Genomic DNA, 22,075 nt, shown 5'->3' with positions numbered 1-22,075 from the left:
AATACGTTTTCAAATTTATTTAAGTGAAGTGTTATAGTAATGTAAACATGCTTTATAGTTAAAGTAGCATTTTTTGAAAGTATATAAAAAGGGAACGACTTTTAAAGATGGTATAGTGTGAAGCTTGCTATATCTTATAGCGGGTGTTTTATTTCTTTCAACGGTCCAATATAGGCGGTTACCTACGAGGCCGTATTTACAGGGTAATGCCTTTGTGGCTTGTCACAATTGTACAATTGACAATCAAAGTTGGAATGATTACGATGAATCCTGAAAGTGCTATAGTGAAAACTTGTACAAAGTTATAATTTGACTTAGGTGTATAGTGGCAGTATGGTAGTTATAGTGCAATAGTCGACAGTAGTATGTCCTTACGGTATACCATTTACAGTTTTGTTAAAGTATACTATGGTAATAAAATTTATGTTTGTAGTTTAAATCCCCTTTTGTTTTGAAGTAAGTAAAGCTATAACTCACTCATCGTTGCGTTTTCTATTATGCACATATATCACGTAAAGTTTAGAGCGTGTCTAGACGTGAGGAGTTGACGCGGGCATTGAAGCGGGTTCCTTATCCGAGACTGCAGTTATCTATGGTGTCGCTTATAGACAATTTACATTATAGTTAAGGATCGCCAATCCATTGTTAAACAAGTATCTCATTGCCATTTAATGCCTGATCTTAAGATAATGATCTATGTTACATGTGTTAACATAACCGTTGTGATACCCCAGGTTTGGGATGTTACATCATGTTGCTTTAATGCTATGCTTTTTACATACAAATATACATGTACGTAAAAACTATCAAATAAATGTTTTTTTTTTTCATAAATGTTTACCTATGCATGATTTATACATGTGTAGATTTTATAAATAAACAAGAGTTTATATTTTTCTTTTTGAATTTAGGGAGATATGAGAAGAGTTTTGTGTTTCAACAATCTTTAAAATCGATCTTCTTATATGTTTTTCTAACTCAACAGCACGTTCTTTAGTATGCATGTCACGTAAAGTTTAGAGCGTGTCTGGACACGAGGACTTGCTGCCGGGCATAGGAGCTACCTACTCGAGACTGGCAATTATCTATGTTATCGCTTATATACAATTTGCGTTAAGGATCTCTAATCCAGTATTGTAATGACACTTATTTTTGCTGCTATTTATTGTGGGTGTTACATCATACTGCTTTAATATTGTGCTTCTACATCCCAATATCTATTATATGTACATAAAAGCCACCAAATTTGTTAATATTTTTTTTTAATTTGTAAACGTTTAACTACACATGATTTACACATATGTAGATTTTATAAATAAACGAAACTTGTTAGTTCTTATATTTTTCTTTTAAATTTAAGGAGATATGAATAGACTTTTGTATGTCAACGATCTTCTTGTATTTAGAATCTACGTATACTATTAAAGCAATAGGCTTTTTGAACATATGGCATCTATCTATTTGTCAATTACTATAGTTTTCATACATACTAAGTTTTCTCAAATTTTCAAGCTAATTAAATAATTCAAAAATAAATAATATTATTCAAAAGTAAACAATTCAATTAATATATTAGTGTTAATGATTATGATATTAAATAAAATAGTAACTCCTAATCTACATGTAAAAAGTTGAATACTATTTAACTCTAGACATTTTGTTCATGTACATTCAACGCACAATGTTGATGGGTTAGATAATTTTACATTAACGATTTTATAATCCTCTATGTCATTTGAAGTTAACCATAATTCTTCGTATCCAGTAGACTAAGGTATGTTATTTATTTTTTCCCGTAATGTGTATAATTTCCATGTTTTTTAAATTACATTATGAACATCCAACAGAAAAGCCACAATTTTGACTAAACTTAATACTCTCCATTGTCCCGTTGACTAATTGTTATGTTTTGTGTATTAAATTAAAATATTTCATTAAATCAAGAAAATAAGACAACATGCCATATACGTTTTTTTCTGTTAACATTTATGGTGTTACTCATTTTCATATGGTAACCTTGTTATATTATATTACAAATGTCTTTAAAATCAAATAAACGTAATTTTGTTCCATCAACCTCTTCCAATTAGAGAAGTAATTCAAACGGTTAGTTATTTTAATATTCTTTATTTACTCTTTAAATGTTATATAATAATGCTTTTTGTTTATATATAAAATTGCAATGTCAACGCCAAGAGAACCACTGAGTAACATTTCAAAGGGTAACAATTTATTTATAACGCTTTAATACAGTAACATATATTTAAATTTATTTTGTTATGCTATTAGCTTCAAGTTAAAGCTTACGTCAAAGGATACAATATACTATAAACATGAACAAGTATTTCTACCCCCGCACGCTGTGGCCGAGCGGATTAAATGCGTTGCATGTTCGAAAGCTATCACGTTTTGCAGCGGGCAAGCGGCAAGAAGTCGGTTGATATCGGTTCTATTGTTACGATGAAATTTTTGTGGCAAAAGTTTCATTACCAAAGTTGATGGCCCAAAAAATAAATATATGAAATTAAGTTGAGGGGTCAAAAAAATATGTGTAAAAACCTTTATGCCAAAAGTCTAATAAACCGAAGTTTATAACAAAAGTTGATAGGCTAAAAAACTAATTATTTGAAACTATTGTGATAAAATTATAAGAAAAAAAACTTTACTATTTACCTTTTAAATGAATATATAATACTTGTACAATGGTTAGTTGTATATTATGTAAGAAGCTTTGAACATTGATAAAATAGTAAATGTATGAGTGTAGGAAATAATGGTTTTTAACATATATATATATATATATATAGAGAGAGAGAGAGAGAGAGAGAGATAGGATCAAGAGAAAACTCACCTTTAGAGAGAAAACTTAAAAACTCATAAAGAATTATTTTTAATTAAAAATAAAAAAATATTTTCAAATTTCTGTTTTTGCCATTATTCTTATATTTTCTTACCCTTTGCTCGAAAAAAATAAATAAAAATAAAAAAAATAAAAAAAAAACCAGCTGTAATGCACATACGTATTACTGAGCGGTACCATTGTCTTACACATGTGTATTACTATGTATTTTTAAGTTTAATAGTGTTTAATTGCATATATTCAATATTTGTATATTGTATATGTATAATAGTGTTGTATTATATGAAAAAAAATAATAATAAAATAAAAGTCGATGTAGTGCATATATGCCTTAATGTTGTATTACGCATACGTACTAATGTGTATTCGATGTGCGTATTAGTCTTATATTGCATATATACAATAGTGTATATCAAATATGTGCAATAGTGTTGTCTCTGCAATACAAACACTTTTGCATATATGTAATACACGCTATTACACATGTACACTACACCGACGAGGTTACTGGCAAGATTTTTTTTTTTGAACCAATAATAACATATAAGAATAATGAAAAAAAAAAAAAAGAAACTTCAAAAAAATTTTTTTAAAAAAAGTTAAAAATAGTTTTTTTGGGGTTTTAGGAGTTTTTAATTTTTCTCTTTAAGATAAGTTTTCACTAGATCCTACCCTATATATATATATATAATGTATAGTCAAATAACAATTGATTTTTTATGTACTATCAATTTTACAAAATATAACATACATAATTATAATTAGTCAAATTAAGTAACCTAACATAATGGAATATGTTGTAACCGTCTTTTTCAATGTTGATTGACAACATATTTTAAATACATTTTAACACTTAATACCAAAATTTAACTTTGGTTGTTTTTGTTAACTTATAATAAATAAAAGTGTAACATAAAATGTAATAATGCCACCAACCTAAATCCAATTAAATTATTCAAGTGAATGTGATGGATACTAACTGTTAAAATTTTAAAGTATATTGTTTAAACATTCTTATTGAAGTTATGAATTTTTGAAAATATATTATTTTTTACAGATATTAACACCGCATTAGTTTACTTTCCTCAATACAATTGGTAACATTTTCTGGGTCCATTATAAATACTTAGCCAATTCGCCTAAATCCAATTACATTATAAATTTTATATAACGTGTATGTATTTTTCCTCTTGGTGCTTCGTAAGGACGACGGAAATTATAAGTTTCAGATAGAGAAAATTACTCTTTGCGTCTCTATGGTTTTAGGGCGGAGACACAATGAGTCCCCGAAAAAAATTTTGAACTGGTTGAGTCTCCGTGGTTTCAGAAACGAACAATTTAAGTCCCTGTGGTTTCAGAAACGAACAATTTGAGTCCCTATGGTTTCAGTAAAATGAAAGTTTACCCTGAAAATTAAGTAACGACAGGGACTCAAATTGTTCATTTTTGAAACCATAAGGACTCAACCAGTTCTAAAAAATTTTCAGGGACTCATTGTGCCTCCGCCTTAAAACTACAGCGACGCAAACAATAATTTTCTCTTTCAGATATTTTTTGACAATATAATTCCTTATGTTAAGTACTTAAATTCTATATTATGTGTTTGTGGTATTTGTTACCACATTTATTTGTGAATATATATGTTTTTTAGGTTTTTTCATGTTTATATGATTTTACATTACATTTATTTGTGTATTTAAGTTACATACGCAATAAATATCATGTTGTCGTTTCAAAAAATATACTACAAATTATCTTGTCATTTAAATTATGTGTTTGTTAGACGATTTATATATTTCCACCCGTGTCATACACGGGTCAATAGCCTAATTACTGTCAATATTGAAGAAATTAATGAATTACTTTGGTCTACGTGTTCTTGCCACGTATAATGTTATGTCTAGATCTTTCACACACACATACACATATATATATATATATATGATGGTTCATGAAAGAAATGAGATTAATACGAGAAATGAATATGGCCCACTAGTTTTATTTTAGGTTTTAAATGCTTAAAGATAAATGAGAAAAGTATTAATGGATGCTCTCTCTTGTAATATAACTAATAAATATAATAGTTATCTATTCAATTAATATAACTAATCAAATTATTATAATTAGAAAATAGTAAGAATTTATTTATTTTTATAACTTATTTTTTCTCTCTGAAATTTTTATCCCACATAAGTACAATTTATTCATATATTAAAATTTCTTTTTATCGAAAACCAATTTTTTCCAACTCAATATATTAATATTCATCAACACGTAGTTATATTGTGAAGAATAGTATAAAAAACTATCTTACATGTGTTTGCATTAAATATCAACAAAAAAGTACACAACCTACACAAAAACATATAACCTACACTTGTTATAAGAATAAGAAAACATATATCTACACACGAAAAACATATAACTGACACACAAAATTCAGCATCAATAAACTACACACACACACGAAAACGTATAACTTACACACGAACTCGAAAATTTTATCCTACACCAATACAATTTATTCATACATAAATTTTTTTTTCTATCCAAATCCAATTTCTTCCAACTCAATATATCAATATTTATCAACACGTAGGTACATTGTGATGAATAATAAAAAAAACTATCATACATATGTTAGCATTAAATGTCAATAAAAAATATACAACCTACACAAAAGCATATAACATACATTTATTCTAAGAATAAGAAAACATATAATATACAAACGAAAAACATATAACTTACACACGTATAGGATATGTGTATCTTTGTCTAGTTTATATAATTGTTGATGTCGAATTACATATATAGGTTGTATCTTTTTTGTATACTGTACGTTTTTATTGCTCAAAACAAATGTTGGTTATATAATTTTGTGTAGGTTGTATATTTATTGTTTATATTTAATGGACAAATTTGTATGATATTTTTTTATTATTATTTATCACAATAATTTTTCTAAGTATATCAATTGAAAAAAAAATTATGTTTTGATATTTATTGTTAAAAATTACGTGTTGATATATGCTAATAAATTGAGTGAAAATAAATTATTTTTTTTAATAAAAAGAAATAGTATTATATGACTAAATTGTATTTTTGTTGGATAAATGAAGAGATGGTAAATAACTTATATATAAAACTAAATTAGTGTTTTTATCTTTTTAATTATTATAATTAAATTAGTTAGGTATATTAGTTAGAGACATATTTATCCCCCGTTTGTGGTCTAATGGTTAGAGGCTTGGGTTTTCCACTGGAGACTCAAGTTCGAATCCCACTTGTGTCATATTTAGATGGATATTGGCAATGAAGGATTTGAGCTAGGCCTTGTGCAAAGGTTGTCAGTTCGAATCCTGAGCCCACTCGGGTTTTCGTCCCACCGTGTGTTACGCTAGAGAGTCCTGCTCTTGTGGTGGCACAAAGGCTGTCAAGTGGCAGTCGGCGGTATGGTTTCCCGGGAACGCCCAAGCCAAACTCTGAAGCCAGCGTGGGCCGGTTAAGACAACATAGTCTGCCAGGGGCATCGGGGCTCTCCAAATTTGGAGAGTGCGATAGCCTAATATAAGAAAGTCGTCATTCTAAAACAAATTAGAAAGAGATTTATTATGACTATATTAGTTGTATTAATTGAAGAGAGAGAATGCATTTATTGTTACATTTAAAACCTAAAATAAAACTCATATTCATTTCTCTTATTTCTTGGAGTAATCTCATTTCTCTCATAAAATTAAACCTATATATATATTTGTGTGTATTTGTTGAGAGGAAGTAGTTTCATTTCAAAAGACAATTTATTACAAGAGAAAATAAAGAAGAAAATCACTCATTCATTTGTATTTGATCTTAAGCCTATACATAAAACATGTATCTTTACGTTATTGTATACAAATACATGCATTACTATTATTAAACATATTTACCTAATTATAAGCATCTGTTGAATAACAATATCACGACTTTGTATATGTTTTGTATAGAAGAGAAAATGATAAACGAAACCGAAAACGTTAGCGGGTGAAACAAAAGTTTGCGAGTATTATCATTTTAATACACATGATAAAAAAAGGTAAAGTATAATTCTCTTATATTTGATCATATGAAATGATAAATATTATCTTAAGAGTGTTATTGAAGGACCGTTACGTTTTTAAAAAGGAAAAACATAAACTACGAGCATGTTGGGGATAGAGTTTGAAAAATGCTTATTGGCTTATTGGTGTTTTCAAAAAGCCAATAAATTAAAATGTGTTTGGCAATCACAAAAATATTTGTTATTTTAGCTTTTTGAAAGGGTTAAAAAGCAGTTTTTTAAAAGCCTCAAATTCTGGTTTTTCAAAATGGCTTTTTGAAAAAGCTAATAAGCATTTTTCAAACTCAATCCCAAACATGCTCTACATGAAGTTAACCTTAGTGATATAGTCATATAGAGGAACACTTGATCATTATTATTATTTGTATATAAGCATGTGTTTTGGACATTCATACCTAAATGGCTAAATGTAGAAAGACAAACTTGTATGCTTACTTTACGTGTGGGGAAAAAACTATCTGTATCATGCGACGGGCATGAAAATGTGTTACAGTATACAAAAAGATCAGGTCAATAGTGTCGATCTGTTTTGTTAAACATGTTGGTGAGTCGACATGTTTAATTAAACCAGTTAAACATATCAACAAGAACACAACCTATTTTTAGATTGATTATATATAACAAGCCAAAACCTGATTATTTTAGTTTCGTGTACGTCTCGACACTCGTGTAAGAAATTGTCACCCTTATAAAAAAACCCTAAACTAAGACAAGTTTTTGGTAAAAAGATTAATTATAATGCTTACACGAGGTTATAATAGGTATGTTATAAAACAACCCCCACCACTGGGTTGGTCCATATTGTACTCTAGCGGTTGGTATTAAGGTGTTTGATACGTGAGCCCGGGTTGTAAAGCATAGTTGTGACTTGAGAGTACTCGAGTTTCTACCACCATCTTTTAAACCAAGACCCGGGCTGTGAAGCATAGTTGTCACTTGTCAATGTTCGAGTTTCCACCACCACCTCGTAAACCAAGACCTGATATTTGTCTTTGAACATCGTCAATCATTTCACGGCATTGTATGCTTCGGGTCATCACAAAGTCACTAGACTGGTTTTATATTTGTGATCACTTCCTGATGAATGATGATTATGAATTAATATCAATTTCATGTTACGGGAATGACTAATTCATTGGTAAAATAGTTTTATCACCTGAAGAGTAACTTAAAACTTTAATCCTTCGTTAATGCACTCTTTGATTTCTCGGTACTTGGTTGTAGCAGCCTCAATCTGCTTATAGCATTTGTCACAAGAAGCTGCAGACCAAAGTACCACATTGTAAAAGAATGTCTTAAAATGGTGTCTAAATAAAGGGTTAATAATATAAAAAATAACTATAAATTAAAAAAAAAAAAAAAACACTACTAACATTCTTGTTTTACAGAGAGAAGTCTCTTAACCTAATTTTAGACTAGTCAAAAAAATACATGAAAAGTTCTCTCAGGCTGATTTTAGCATAATAAAGTCATGAAATTGTCTAAAATGCGCATAGTTGTAAAAAAAAACTAAAATAATGACTTTTTTCTTGTGGTATACACTTTGTGCAAAAATGTTTTAAGGCATAACAGAACATTTTTTTTTTAATTTCGTAAGTATGTGCATTCTAGACAAGTTTATGAGCTCTAATATGCATATACCAAAATTAGGTTGAGAACGGTTTCGTGTGTTTTTATAAGGTTTAGGGGCTTTAAGGCTTAATATACTAAAATTAAGCAATGAGATTTTGGAAAAACTAGGAAGTATGTCGTGTCTTTTATGGTATTAACCCTTAAATAAATCAAAAGTACGTCTTATAAGTAAAGTAACAGTTACCCTTGTAGTCTTCGAGGTTGAAGATGCTCGAAAACTGACTGTTTTGAGCCTATATAAAAAAATATGTATATAGAATTAGGATAAAACAAATCAATATGGAATGTCACACTCTAGTAATATTTGAGACAAAATAAAGAAGGAAACTAGACTTGAATTTGCAGCAATAACTGCTCTTGTGCTTGAAGATTTTGAGATATTTCTTCACATATATGATCATATTTTGCTATCTCCTTTCCGAAAAGATCCTCGTATGAACCGGTGGACGCCATTAACTTTGGCAGTATTTCATCCTAAAGCCAATGAATACAATTTCAAACTAGAGAATTAACAAAAAAATATATAAGGTTCTTACAAGAATCTTACTATACAATTAAAATAATACTAAGTTTTCACGTGACATTTAACTAACATGTCTAAATAGGCTTCCAACTCATCAATTTTTTATTTATATAATTTTCACATGTTAATTTGAACATTAATTTTAAACATTAACTCTTAAGTTGAAGAAAGTTTCAAAATAAATTGTTATAATCATCATTTATTGAGTAATAAAGACAATATATGTTTTCATTGTTATTTTTTCTTAAATTTTTGAGACTTTGTTATTTTATTATTTAAGGATTTTGGGAAATTATTTATGAACGTTTGGACTGGATATATGGATGTTTGGATTGAAATTGTGGTTTAAGTCACGAGATTTCGATTATAGTGTTGCTTTATTAAACGCGCGGTTTAATAAAAATTATAATTGTATCTCATTGGTATTGATAGAAACAAGAGTTTTTGTGTATTCACTTTCTTGCCGTCTCCTTCTCATTCATGCATTATAAATATACCCATGTTACAATCTTCTATTTTGTGATAAAGATCACAACTATTAATGCTAAATACATGGAAAGATATATATACTAGAAATAAGTTTATTATGTCTATTACACCCCCGCAGTCGAAGCGGGAGGAGACCGAATGCTGAGACTGGAGCGAAAATCTTCAAACAGAGCGCGTGGTAGACCTTTAGTAAATATATCTGCAATTTGATACGGAGACGGAACATGTAAAATCCGAACTTGACCTTTTTGAACTTGTTCACCAACAAAGTGGATGTCAAGTTCTATGTGTTTGGTGCGTTGGTGCTGAACGGGTTTACCAAAAAGGTAAATGGCACTCACGTTATCACAATAAACAATAGTAGCAGGTGACAAGGGTCGATGAAGTTCCAATAGGAGATTGCGAAGCCAGCAAATCTCAGCGACTACATTTGCCACCCCCGATATTCGGCTTCGGCACTCGATCTGGAAATAGTGGGCTGATGTTTTGATGACCATGAGATGAGATTTGTCCCGTAGTATACGCAGTAGCCGGACGTGGATCGTCGGGTGTTCGAACACCCAGCCCAATCGGCATCGGTGTAAGCAAGAAAAGATGGGTTGACTGTCCGACTAAGTGTAAGGCCAAGATGAGAAGTGCCTTTAACATACCGAATTATTCGTTTCAAAGCATCCCAGTGAGAAGTCATGGGGGCATGCATGTGCATGCATATTTGTTGTACTGCGTAACTAATGTCTGGACGAGTGAAGGTCAAATATTAGAGAGCCCTGCCATGCTTCGGTACAGTGTGGGATCATCAAATGGGTTGCCTGAGGCGCTACTCAACTTACCATTAGTGTCAACAGGGGTAGCGGCGGGTTTGCATGATTGCATGCTGGCCCGTTTAATAATATCATTGGCGTAAGAACTTTGCGAGAGAAACATTGTATCACCTTGTCGAGTGACGGAGATTCCAAGAAAGAAACTGAGATCAACGAGATCTTTCATGGCAAACTCCATTGCCAAATTGGACATCAATTGTTTACGAAGAGTGTCCGAGGAAGCCGTGAGAAGTATGTCATCAACATATAAAAGAAGATAAGCCGTGTCATGCCCACGATGTAAAATGAACAGGGAGTTATCACACCCACTTTGTCTAAACCCCAATTGTAAAACATAATCCGTAAACCGTTGATACCAAGCCCGCGGTGCTTGCTTTAGCCCATATAACGATCTTTTAAGACGACAGACATGGTTTGGATATGTCGGATTTCGAAACCCCGTTGGCTGATACATATAGACTGTCTCATTTAATTTTCCATGTAAAAACGCATTGGTGACATCCAATTGGTGCACTGACCATGATCGAGATAGCGCAATTGATAAAACTGTTCGAATCGTTGTCGGTTTACAACCGGACTAAAAGTTTCCCCATAATCAATGCCGACTTGTTGTGACCAACCATCACAAACTAACCGTGCCTTGTATCGTTCAAGAGTACCATTAGAATTAAACTTATGTTTAAACAACCACATACTTCGAATTACATTCATTTGTGGTTGACGAGGAACAAGTTCCCAAGTCTCATTATTACTAAGGGCAATAAACTCGTTAGTCATGGCAGTGTGCCATTCCGATATGGACAAGGCATGGGCGGGGTTTTTTGGAACAGGTATAACGGTGGTGGAGGAGAGGTTGAAGAGTTTCTTTGGTTTTGTAATCCCATCCATGGCTCTAGTACGCATGTTATGAGTGGATAATTGTGGTCCAAGAATGTGGGGAACCGGTTCTGTAGGTGGGGAGGTACTGGACGAGGTGGGTGAGGAGGGGTTAGAGGCTGGGTTGGTGGGAGTTGGCTGATGTTGAATTCATTTTGGAAGTGAATGTGGGGATGGATTGTGGGTCCATGGTTGTTGGGCTAGGTGGTGGTGTGATGTCTGGATTATATTGAGATTGTGGGGGTGAGTGGGCAGGGGTGTTTTGAGCTTGAGCTGATGTTTGAGTTGGTTTTGGATTTATATGTGTCCAAAGATGAGGATGTGGTGGAGTAGATAAAAATTCATAAGAAGGTGATGCGGTAGTAGATGAGGGAGAGGGTTGGTAGGCATATGGAAATATTGTTTCATCAAAAACAACATGGCGAGAGATGATTATTTGTTGGGTTGTGAGGTCTAAGCATTTATACCCACGATGGTGGTTCGGGTATCTAAGAAAGACACAAGGGTTGGAACGATGAGCAAGTTTGTGTGTGAGAGTGGAAGGATGTAAGGGATAGCATAAAGAGCCGAAGACTCGTAGGTGATCATAGGCGGGGTGGCGGTGATATAGAAGTTTGGTGGTGGGTTTTGAAATTTTGGAGTTTGCTAGGTAGAATGTTGAGGAGATAAGTGACCATGTCTAGGGCATGGTGCCAGAAGGTGGTGGGGAGGGCAACGTGAGTGAGAAGAGTTCGAATGACATTATTAATTGAGCGTATTTTAGGTTCCGCCTTCCCATTTTGAGAGGAGGTGTGGGGGCATGAAAGATGGAAAATCATGCCGTTGTGATCGCAAAATTGCTTAAACGAAGAATTTATATATCCAGTCCCGTTGTCGCATTGGAACGTTTTTATTTTTCGTTCGAATTGGGTCTCAATTTGTTTAGCGAAAGTGTTAAATACATGAAAAACATTAGATTTTTTGGCTAGAGGAAAAGTCCACAAAAAATTGGTTAAATCATCTAAGAAAATTATATAGTATCTATGTCCCCTGGTGCTAACAACCGGAGATGTCCAAAGGTCGCTATGTATTATGTCAAATGGAGAAGTAATGCAAGTATTAGAGGCAATAAAAGGTAATTTAGTACTTTTACCAAGAACACAAGATTGACAAATAGTCTTATTCAACTTATTAAAAGAAATGACATTAGAATTTTTTAATGACTGTAATAAACTTGGTCCTGGATGACCGACCTGCTGATGCCAAAGACGATGAGAGATAGCTGCAAAAGTGGATGGTGAGGTGTAAAGTGTGGACTCTGGTGGAAGTAGAGGGTAAAGATCACCGCTGCTGTTGCATCGAAGAATAGGGATCCGGGTCTTGAAATCCTTCACACGAAAACCAAATGGGTCAAATTCTATTGAAATCCAATTATCAATAGTAAGTCGACGAACGGATATAAGGTTTCTAATTAGTTTAGGGGTAAAAAGGACATTGTTTAGTTTAAGTGGGGGCTAGGGGGTGGTAGGTGTTGGTTGCCTTGTCCGATTACCGGGATGTTCGTGCCATTACCAACAATTATGTTATGAAAAATGCCATTATTAATATGAGTTTGGAAATTACCGGGGTTATTGGTCATATGAGATGTAGCACCAGTGTCCATGAGCCATTGATCCGGTGGGTTGAGAGACATTGTGTAGAGAGCCTGCTCAATATTTGTTGGAGTGTACGCGGCTGCATAAGCTTGATTAGGACGCAGACTGAGCAAGCCGGCTCTGGGTTGTCCACTGCTGCTTTGACCTGGCCGTGGGGTGGTGGGGTAGGGGTAAGGTGGGCTGGGCCATGAGTGGTTATATTGAGGTGAACTAGGAATTGTGTGGGCTGGCCACTGTTGATGATTTTGAGCCCAATATGGTGAGTAGTTTGTGGCAGGAGGTGTACCATAGTAGTTGGATGTTGTGCCCCGACCTCGACTCCAATTGTTGCGTCCTCTTCCACGTCCACGTGAACGACCACCACGTCCACGCCCCCGGTCCGGGCTGTCACTACGATAATCGCCCGAAGGACTACGGTAATTTGTCGATGCATTAGTGTCGGGTTTTAGTGTGGTTGCATGGAGAGCAGCACCGGCATTCGTGGCGGCTGCGACAGCCTGTAGTGATTTACGTGTTTCTTCTCGTATAACTCAGGATCGGGCAGCATAAAAAGAGGGAAGTGGCTCAGTGTTTTGTAAAAACATGCCAATGCCCTCGTATTGTTCATTTAGCCCGGTGATAAGCTGTATGACCAGATCATCATCGGTTACCGGAGCACCGACATTAGCGAGTTGATCGGCAATGACTTTCAGTTCCTGACAGTACGCGTTCACGTTCGGAAAGTTGTCAAGACGGGTATTTGCAAACTTGTTTTTGAGATGAACGGCTCGTGATGCCTTGTTGTCCGTGAAGATATCATGTAGGGCATTCCATGCGGCATGAGCCGTGGTTTCGGTTTGAAGAATCGTGCTCAAGAGATCGGTGGATATGGTGCCATAGATCCATTGAAGGACTATGGCATCGATTCGTTCCCATGAATCAGTGGAATCGGGCTGTTCTTTACTTGAGGATGTAGCCGTCGCCGGAGGAGTAGAGCTTGTTAGGTGATCGTAAACTAGGTAGGCCTTGCAATGAATTTTAAACAAGGCCGACCAATTTGTGTAGAGGCCGGGATAAAAATTTTTATATTAGTCACGGTGACGGCGGGATGAAGCCGATTATGAGAGTGCGTATGTGAGAAGTAAGAGAGTAACAATGGAGAGGAGAACAGGGTCAATTATGAGGAGAAGCCGATGTTAAGAAGAGAGGCGGCTAGGGTTATGGGCTCTTGATACCATGATAGAAACAAGAGTTTTTGTGTATTCACTTTCTTGCCGTCTCCTTCTCATTCATGCATTATAAATATACCAATGTTACAATCTTCTATTTTGTGATAAAGATCACAACTATTAATGCTAAATACATGGAAAGATATATATACTAGAAATAAGTTTATTATGTCTATTAGTTATATTCATATTTTTAGCATTTTTTTATGTTGTGTATTTAAATGTTTTATAATTACATTAAAAATAGTTTTTATAACACACAACTTATGTTATAACATCTACATGTTTACGCTTCATAGCTTACAACATATAACTTTAGTAGATGATGAAGTTTTAATTAATGTCTTTTTTGTTGTATGGTATATGTTAGAAATACGTGTCATAACTTAAAATTAAGTATTAAATTGTGATTTTTCTCCATTTGTCTTTATTTGTTGGATTCTTTTAATTAAAGTAACAATATGATACCTTATAATCATAATAATAATGCTATATTATCTGACGTGTACAATTCATTAAAATGTATATAACACACACACAAACAAATATATGAAGTTTTATATATTTTCCGTCCGTGTGTAACACAGGATCAAACCTAGTATATAATAATATAAATCAAAAAACCAAAAAAAAAAGAGCATACCTTTGTCTTCATATCTTTAAGCATGTTCTCCAAACCTACCCTTTGTGTACCTAGTGTCTCTAATTGCCTCTGTCATAACAGGACACTAGGTTACTAATTTACTATAGTTTTCCTTAATGATGAATTGTTACTATGCAGCATTAGTTATAAATTATAACACAAATTTTAGGTAAAAATATAACTTTTATTTAAACTTCCCATTACATGTATGGACGTAAAAGAGCCGAACTACTCGTGAGATCTTCAAGAACGGCTCTCTAAAACTTGAATCGAGCTGAGCTTAAATGAGCTTGAGCCCGAACTCGAACCTAAACTGAAGCTTGTTTGATAATCCAGCCCGAGCCCAAGCTGCATAGAGCTTGACTAGCCTCGCGATCCTAAAAGAGCCAGTTACTTGTATTAACATGAAACTTTTATTAATTAATATTAATAGATATACTTTTATATTACAAAATAAATACTATGATATGTATAGTTATAATTAAAAATATCACTAAATAGTATATAATTTTCTTTATATAAAATTATCACTATAGATAAAAATAATTTTATATACATGTGTGTGAATAGCATAACTGACAGTAATAATAAGCCGAGTCCAAGCCGAGCTTGAAAACTTTCTCAAGACCCAAGCTTGAAACGAGGCAAGTTCCGTTTGTTTACACCCCTAATTACATCCCAGGGCGAAGTATACTTAGGGCCCGGGGTGGCCCCGGCCCCCTTGTTTTTTTGCATAGTAGTGTGAATTTACTCGTTTTTTTCAGAAAATTTTTATACATAGTGTAAATTTGAGCTCGGCCCCCTCGTTTATGAAACCTTTTATACATTTTGAAGCCCCCCCCCCTCCCGATGTCTTAGTCCAAGCTTCACCACTCATAGCTTTAAGTAAGTAATAATATTACCAAACTCTGGTTTAGGGCCCCCACTACAGCATCTTCATTGGCATCCAAAGACATAATTGGCCTTGCCAAATTTGGAAAAGCAGATTCTATCTGGTAAGCAACAAAATAACACAGAAAATAGGATAATAAAACCCAAGTAGTTTAAATAGATTCTGAATGAACTTGATATGATCTTTTAGCATAACAAAATTACCGGACGACGATCTAGAATAGACACGAGTGCCATGTTTTCCCTCACGGATCGTTCAATGCTACCATCATTCGCTCCCGCCGCTTCATATTTGCTGAAAAGCTATTCAACTCATCTTGTAAACTCTTAGCCAATGCAGTTGACTGAGGCCGAGTCCACCGTGTCCCAAACTGGCTTCTAAACTTTGCATCTTCTGCTGCTTCTTTTCTACAGCAACTCCACAGTTTGACTCATAAGTTCATCATTGACCCATCTCAAATCTTGAAGATGTTGAAGCTCGCGTTGCAAGCCAGCCAGACCCGAGCTGCTGGACCCCAGCAGCTCGGGTCTAGCAGCTCGGGTCTGGCTGGCTTGCAACGCCTGCATGTCTTCCCATAAAGCTTTCGGCAACACAAAATGATGTCCTTCCAATGTAAATATCGAATCGGGCAAGCCCATCTCTTCAAGGCTCGCTCGTGCCAGCTCACTCGCTTGCTGCACTCTCTCGGCTTGTGTTCTGATGACACCATCTACCATTTCCGTGTACTTTGAAAGAGCTTTTGCGCTACTCTCGGGTACTAAACTCGCAAACAACTTATTATCCTTGCTGGCATCAAACAAACCGGTCATGTCCATTGGCTTGACCAACGAAAACGAAGGAATACGCACTAACAAGCCGACTGACGGGACACGCATGAGATACACCCGATCATTCTCCTTCATGGCTCTAGCCAGATTATTGTTAAGCTTAATTTCTAATAGTTTAATTGCATCCAGTATCTGCTGTGCAGCTCGTCTTGGTGCAGACTTTTTGGCATCTGATAAAACAGTGATGCCGATTGAATATCGTGCGATTTCTTCCCCAATTTCATCTTTCTCGTGAAGCTCTAAGCTGTACCGGTAACAAGCTTCCGCGTGGAGTAAAGCCGCTTTAAGTTGAATATGTGACACCCATGTTTTATCAAAGTGATGATTGAGAGGGGTGACAGTTAATGCAGCTGTAGCTTCTTCATAGTACAGGCCCGCCGGCCATTATAAAAAATGTACTAAATAAATATAGCGTCAAAAAGCTTGCGGCTCAAAGCTAGCTCGAAAAAAAATTGCTCGAAATTAGCTGATTTAAATTAAAAACCAATATAAAATATATAAACTATAACCCAAATTCTAACATTTATGAATTATAAGTTTTGTAGTTTATAAATTATGCATTTTGTGTATGTTAAAAATATTTATTTTTATTTTGTTTTATAATAAATACAAAATTTTGAAAATAAATGAGCTTTTGACGAGCTGAGCTCGAGTTCAACATTTCAGCTCGTTAAGATAAACGAGCCGAGCCCAAGCCCACTCTGGCTCGACTCTACTCGGCTCGTTTACAACCCTAAAAGAATATATGTAACCGCATGCAGATATTCTTTTATTTGGAAACTCTTAATTAACTTTTACTCAACTCTACTCGACTCGATTTAAATTTTTTATGATTATGAAATGTGCCATTTGATTAAAACTTTTTGAAAAAGCTATTTTAAACTGTTTAGTATATGATATCTGTACCAGACTATATGGTACCCTGTACCATGTACCAAGTTGGCGTTCTAAATGAACCTACCCTCTCGTACCAAACTTTAAAAATGCACGAACCGCAAACCTGATTTCATTCCAAGTACCGGAAAATATCGCGATCCATGTGACTATCAGACTATGTCACAATATAACTAACGAGCATAACCTATAGCATCGAATTAACGAGCGAACCCATTCTTTTCCGACGATCGAACCAGGGATCATTTAAAATATATATATTCTAACCCATTGATTGTTATAAATTTTGTTAAAAAAAATTATTAATGAATATTTCTTTTATAAACAAAAAAAGTTTTTAAAAAAACTATAAAAATTTCTAACAAACATTATAAATGGGCCAATAATAGCACACATACAAATTATAAAAAAAATCCCAAAATTATTCATTTATTGAAGCGCAACCCAATTAAACTACCTAACTAAAAGTTAAACAAAAACAAAAACGACCGATCAATTTATGTTTCCATCAACCGATGAGTACGACTCTTGCCTCGTCTAATCACCTTTACTAGTTCACCTTAAGGCTTCAACGAACGCCTCATGGCCTTAGCCCTCACCTATCGGACATCAACCAGACAACAACAACGACCGGTTGACTCTTTCTTTTTTATTTAGCATAACTTTGTATTTTATTGAATTTTGACGACGTAGTTTTGTTATGATAGTACTATTGCATTTTATTTACTTAACTAAATGAGCGACCCGACCCAACCCATTTGAGCCCAAAACTTTTGACACCAGAAAAAGAAAAACTGAGTACCAAAAAATCACCAAAAAATCCCGAACCCATAGGAAAATTTTCCAGGCTCTGCCACCGTGACTATGTCACAAACCAACAACTACCTGTCTAGCAATCTTAGCACAAACACCCGAACACACACTCCTGCGCCTGAGCCAGCATCGGCCTCTCCAGCATCCCCGCACACTCCACGGACACATCCAGTGTCGTCGAACTCCCAATCGACGCCTTCATACTCTCATTATCCCTCAAATACGCAAACGCACCCGCCGCCTTAACAAACGCACGCGACGCCTCCCGCCTTCCTTCCACCGACGATCGATCACACCCTACTCCAACACCACTCTCCACCGCGCCCATATTAAACAACACCGCCGCCTTCTCCATATGAATATTTTGTTGGGACGCCTTGTTCCTGGCCCTAAACGCGTCGTACCACGTAAACGTCACACAGTTGTTCTTATCCGGAGAGATAGGAAACCGGGATTCGACTGCGGCTAGGGCCTTGAAATAGGCTTTTAAGAAGTCTTGACGTCGTGCATGATGTCCATGCAGAGAATCGACATCGGGTGACACGTGGATGTTGTTTCGCAACTCGGTTATGGTTTGGAGGTCGAGGTTGAGGGTTTGAGCTTCTTGTTAGGAGGAAATCGAGACGATGTAGTTACGGAGCGGGTGGTATAAGTCGAGTGAGACGGTTTTCTTCTCTGGGATTGCGAGCATGGTGTTCGACGACTCCGGTGATGATGATGACGACGGAGCAGCCATAATATTAATATCCGATTATTATGAAAAGGATGATGAATTTGAATATTTGATACAGATGACGGATTGTTTGTTTGTTTTTTATCTTCTTGTCATTAAACCATTAACCGTCTATCTATATCTATCTACATATCTTGTAAATTACAGGTCACTGAAGTTTAGAAGAATGAAGATATCCCTTTGATATGGATTGTTGGGAAATTTCTACAAACGAGTATCTTTGAATATACGAGAGTCGTGTAAACACTATCAGATTAAAATTATTTGTGGCTCCCAATTATTTTGACCGGATGAAACTCATATTTGAGAGCAAGAATCAAGTACGGATTTTGTGTGTGTTATGAATTTATGATGAACCAGAGAGATCTTTTGTATGATCAAATAACTTTATACTAGGGTTTGCTACAGGGACAAAGTTTGCAGTTATCATAAAACTGAAAATACCCTCCTGTTGGTTTCATTAAACTTTGTAACAAAAATTAATTAAATTAATTTTCTAATACAGTTTTAATAAAGCAACATATGTCCGAAACAAAAAATTTCCATGCTGACCTGGTAGCTTGACCCAGCCAGGGGCGCTGCCCTTGGATCTTCCTAGGGGCTGCCACCCTTTGGACCCTGCTACCAGGGGATCTATGGGATTATGAAAGTAAATATTCTTGCATTTATTGCTACTGCACTGTTCATTTTAATTCCTACTGTTTTTCTACTTATAATTTACATAAAAACAGTTAGTCAAAATGATTAATTATTTTAAATGAAACTTGACTTTTGAACTCTTATCAATAGTTGAAGAAATCAAATGATAAGTATTCTAATTTTGTTTTGCGCCTTAAATGAAATCAACGGGCTATAATCGGCGGTCTCTATGAGATTCGAGAGTTGGTAAGTAAGAAATCAATTTCTTACTTATCATACTCTCTATTAGTGTTATAGTAGTGCATAAAATTGTTTCTAATAAAGTTGGTATACTATATTAGCTTCTATATGGAGCGTTGCCCCCTTGAAACCCCCATTACTTAGGGTCCGTTAATAATCGGCGGTATCTATGAGATCCGAGAGTTGGTAAGTAAGAAATCAATTTCTTACTTATCATACTCTCTATTAGTGTTATGGTAGTGTATAAAATTGTTTCTAATAAAGTTGGTATACTATATTAGCTTCTATCTGGGGCGTTGCCCCCTTGGAACCCCCATGACTTAGGGTTTTTGCCCTTAATTACCAATAAGATTATAAATTATAATAAGATTAAATAAATGTGCATCCCAAACCTGACCTATTTAGATTCATATTACAATTCCTAATTACACTAATATCACTAACATGGTTGACATGGTGCATCATTGGACAGTTATACCTAGACATGGTCAAACGGGTGGGTTGGGTCGAGCGGCATGCCGGGTTCAAAACGGGTGCTAGTGCGAATAATTAGAGTGACTAACCCGCACTAGCTTTTCTTGTTGGATGCTTAGTCTAAGTGATGGATTGTTACATGGGCCAGATTAAAAAATGATATTTTGATTCGGGTCAGAATAGGTGAGGGTTAGAACGGGTCATATCTTGCACATGGAGTAAATGATTGATTTCTAAATCACTTTGTTTTGGGCTAAACCGGAACAAATAATCGAAAAAAAAATGTTTTAACATTTTTTTTTAAATTCGTTTGGTTTGGATTCGATTTAGGTGGAGTTTGATTTCAAATATGACATGAGTTTAGAAATTGTTTTTTGATGGGTTGGTAAAAAATTGCAATTTTGAGTTTTTAAAAATCGACCGGTTTTGATTTTACTAGTTTTTTGGTTTTGCATTTTTTGGTTTCCGGTTTGGGCTTGGTTTTTTAGTTTAGATTTTTTCGATTTTTCCATTTAAGCTTAAGTCTTTCTGGAGAAGAAGGCTGGAGCTCGACAAGATGAAACCTAAATGGCTAATCAGAGATATATGAAGGCTAAAGTTGAACAATATGAAGGCTAATAGGAGATGAAACGTGAAGCAGGCGAAGATGAAGGCTAGTTTAGCCTATAATGTGACATGACATTATCAAGCAGTGACATACAACATGGTAGATGTCTTATCCCCTAAGCTTAAGCGTGGCGAATAACACGAGTTATTGTGCATTAGTCACCGACTAAATCTTTAACCTACTTGGTCGGCTTCTCTGATTTTGGCTCTTATGTTTGACCTAGTACTCATGTAACAATCCATCACTAGACTAAGCATCCAACAAAAACTCCGTGAAGAAACTCTAATTATTCGCACTAGTACTCTCTCTTCTGACAGCCACAAAAATAATGTATATTGTTAATTTTATTAATTGTCAAAAGTGTTTTCAAATGCGCAAAACCTAACCATATTTTTCATGACAATTAGTCAGGTATAAGAAAAGCTAACATAACCGCATTACTTGTGAGAAAAAATGGCTTGTAGTCGGCATCAATGCGTGTTCCTCCCTAATATATAGTAATAGTTTGAATATGTAGAATTAGTGATGCGTGAGTAGTTATTATAAAAAAAAAAGATTGCTCGTGAAATTAAAATGAATTCAAGGATTCATTCTGCAATTTTTTTTTATTATATAGATCGACTTACGTAGAACAGTCTGGTGATCCGATCAGAAGGATGTGGTGCGTAAACTAGCAAAATAAAAATAAAAGCAAACTTACTAAAAAGGGAAACTTAAACTAAGGAAACAAATAACAAGCAAAAGCAAACTAAACTAAAAGTAGTAAGATTAACAAATAAGAAAACTAGAGTTTTTTTACCTAACTAGTGTATTTGGTAAAATTATCTACCAGTGTAGTTTTATACTTATTTACCAAAATAAGTATTTTTAATGGGACCCACCACCCACTCACTTCATCTTCTTCACTCTAACCACCCCTTCTCTCTCTATACACTCTCTCTATTTAGGCCACCACCCAACTCTGATGTTCTTAACAATATCCAGCAGCCACTGATACCTCCGATGGAAATATATGATGAGATGGTGGAAAGATTATTAAAAAACACGATGAAGAAGAAGTGCGTTGATAGAGGGAGATGGAGGGTGTTAGCAATATGAATCTTTGAATCAAAGAACAAGGACCAACCCTTAAAGGACGGAGGGCGTCAACAATGTGATTTGAGTTTAGAAG

At 34.7% G+C, this 22,075-nt stretch overlaps 1 pseudogene across 1 annotated transcript; it reads right to left on the bottom strand.

The window, feature by feature from the left end:
- Positions 1 to 7,901: 7,901 nt before the first annotated feature.
- On the bottom strand, positions 7,902 to 18,947 carry LOC143573640 (vacuolar-sorting protein BRO1-like; annotated as a pseudogene). Its single transcript, XR_013142465.1, has 7 exons — positions 18,282 to 18,947; positions 15,881 to 16,880; positions 15,688 to 15,777; positions 14,786 to 14,854; positions 8,925 to 9,065; positions 8,776 to 8,824; positions 7,902 to 8,219 (listed from the first exon to the last, which is right to left on the bottom strand). The product of XR_013142465.1 is annotated as a vacuolar-sorting protein BRO1-like (transcript).
- Between the last annotated feature and the right edge of the window lie 3,128 nt (positions 18,948 to 22,075).

Source organism: Bidens hawaiensis, unplaced genomic scaffold (genome assembly GCF_021521415.1).
Source record: "Bidens hawaiensis isolate Kalapana, Puna unplaced genomic scaffold, B.hawaiensis_p1.1 tig00001382_1, whole genome shotgun sequence".
In the NCBI taxonomy this organism is placed as follows: Eukaryota; Viridiplantae; Streptophyta; class Magnoliopsida; order Asterales; family Asteraceae; genus Bidens; species Bidens hawaiensis.
This window is presented reverse-complemented; position numbering and strand designations above follow the sequence as displayed.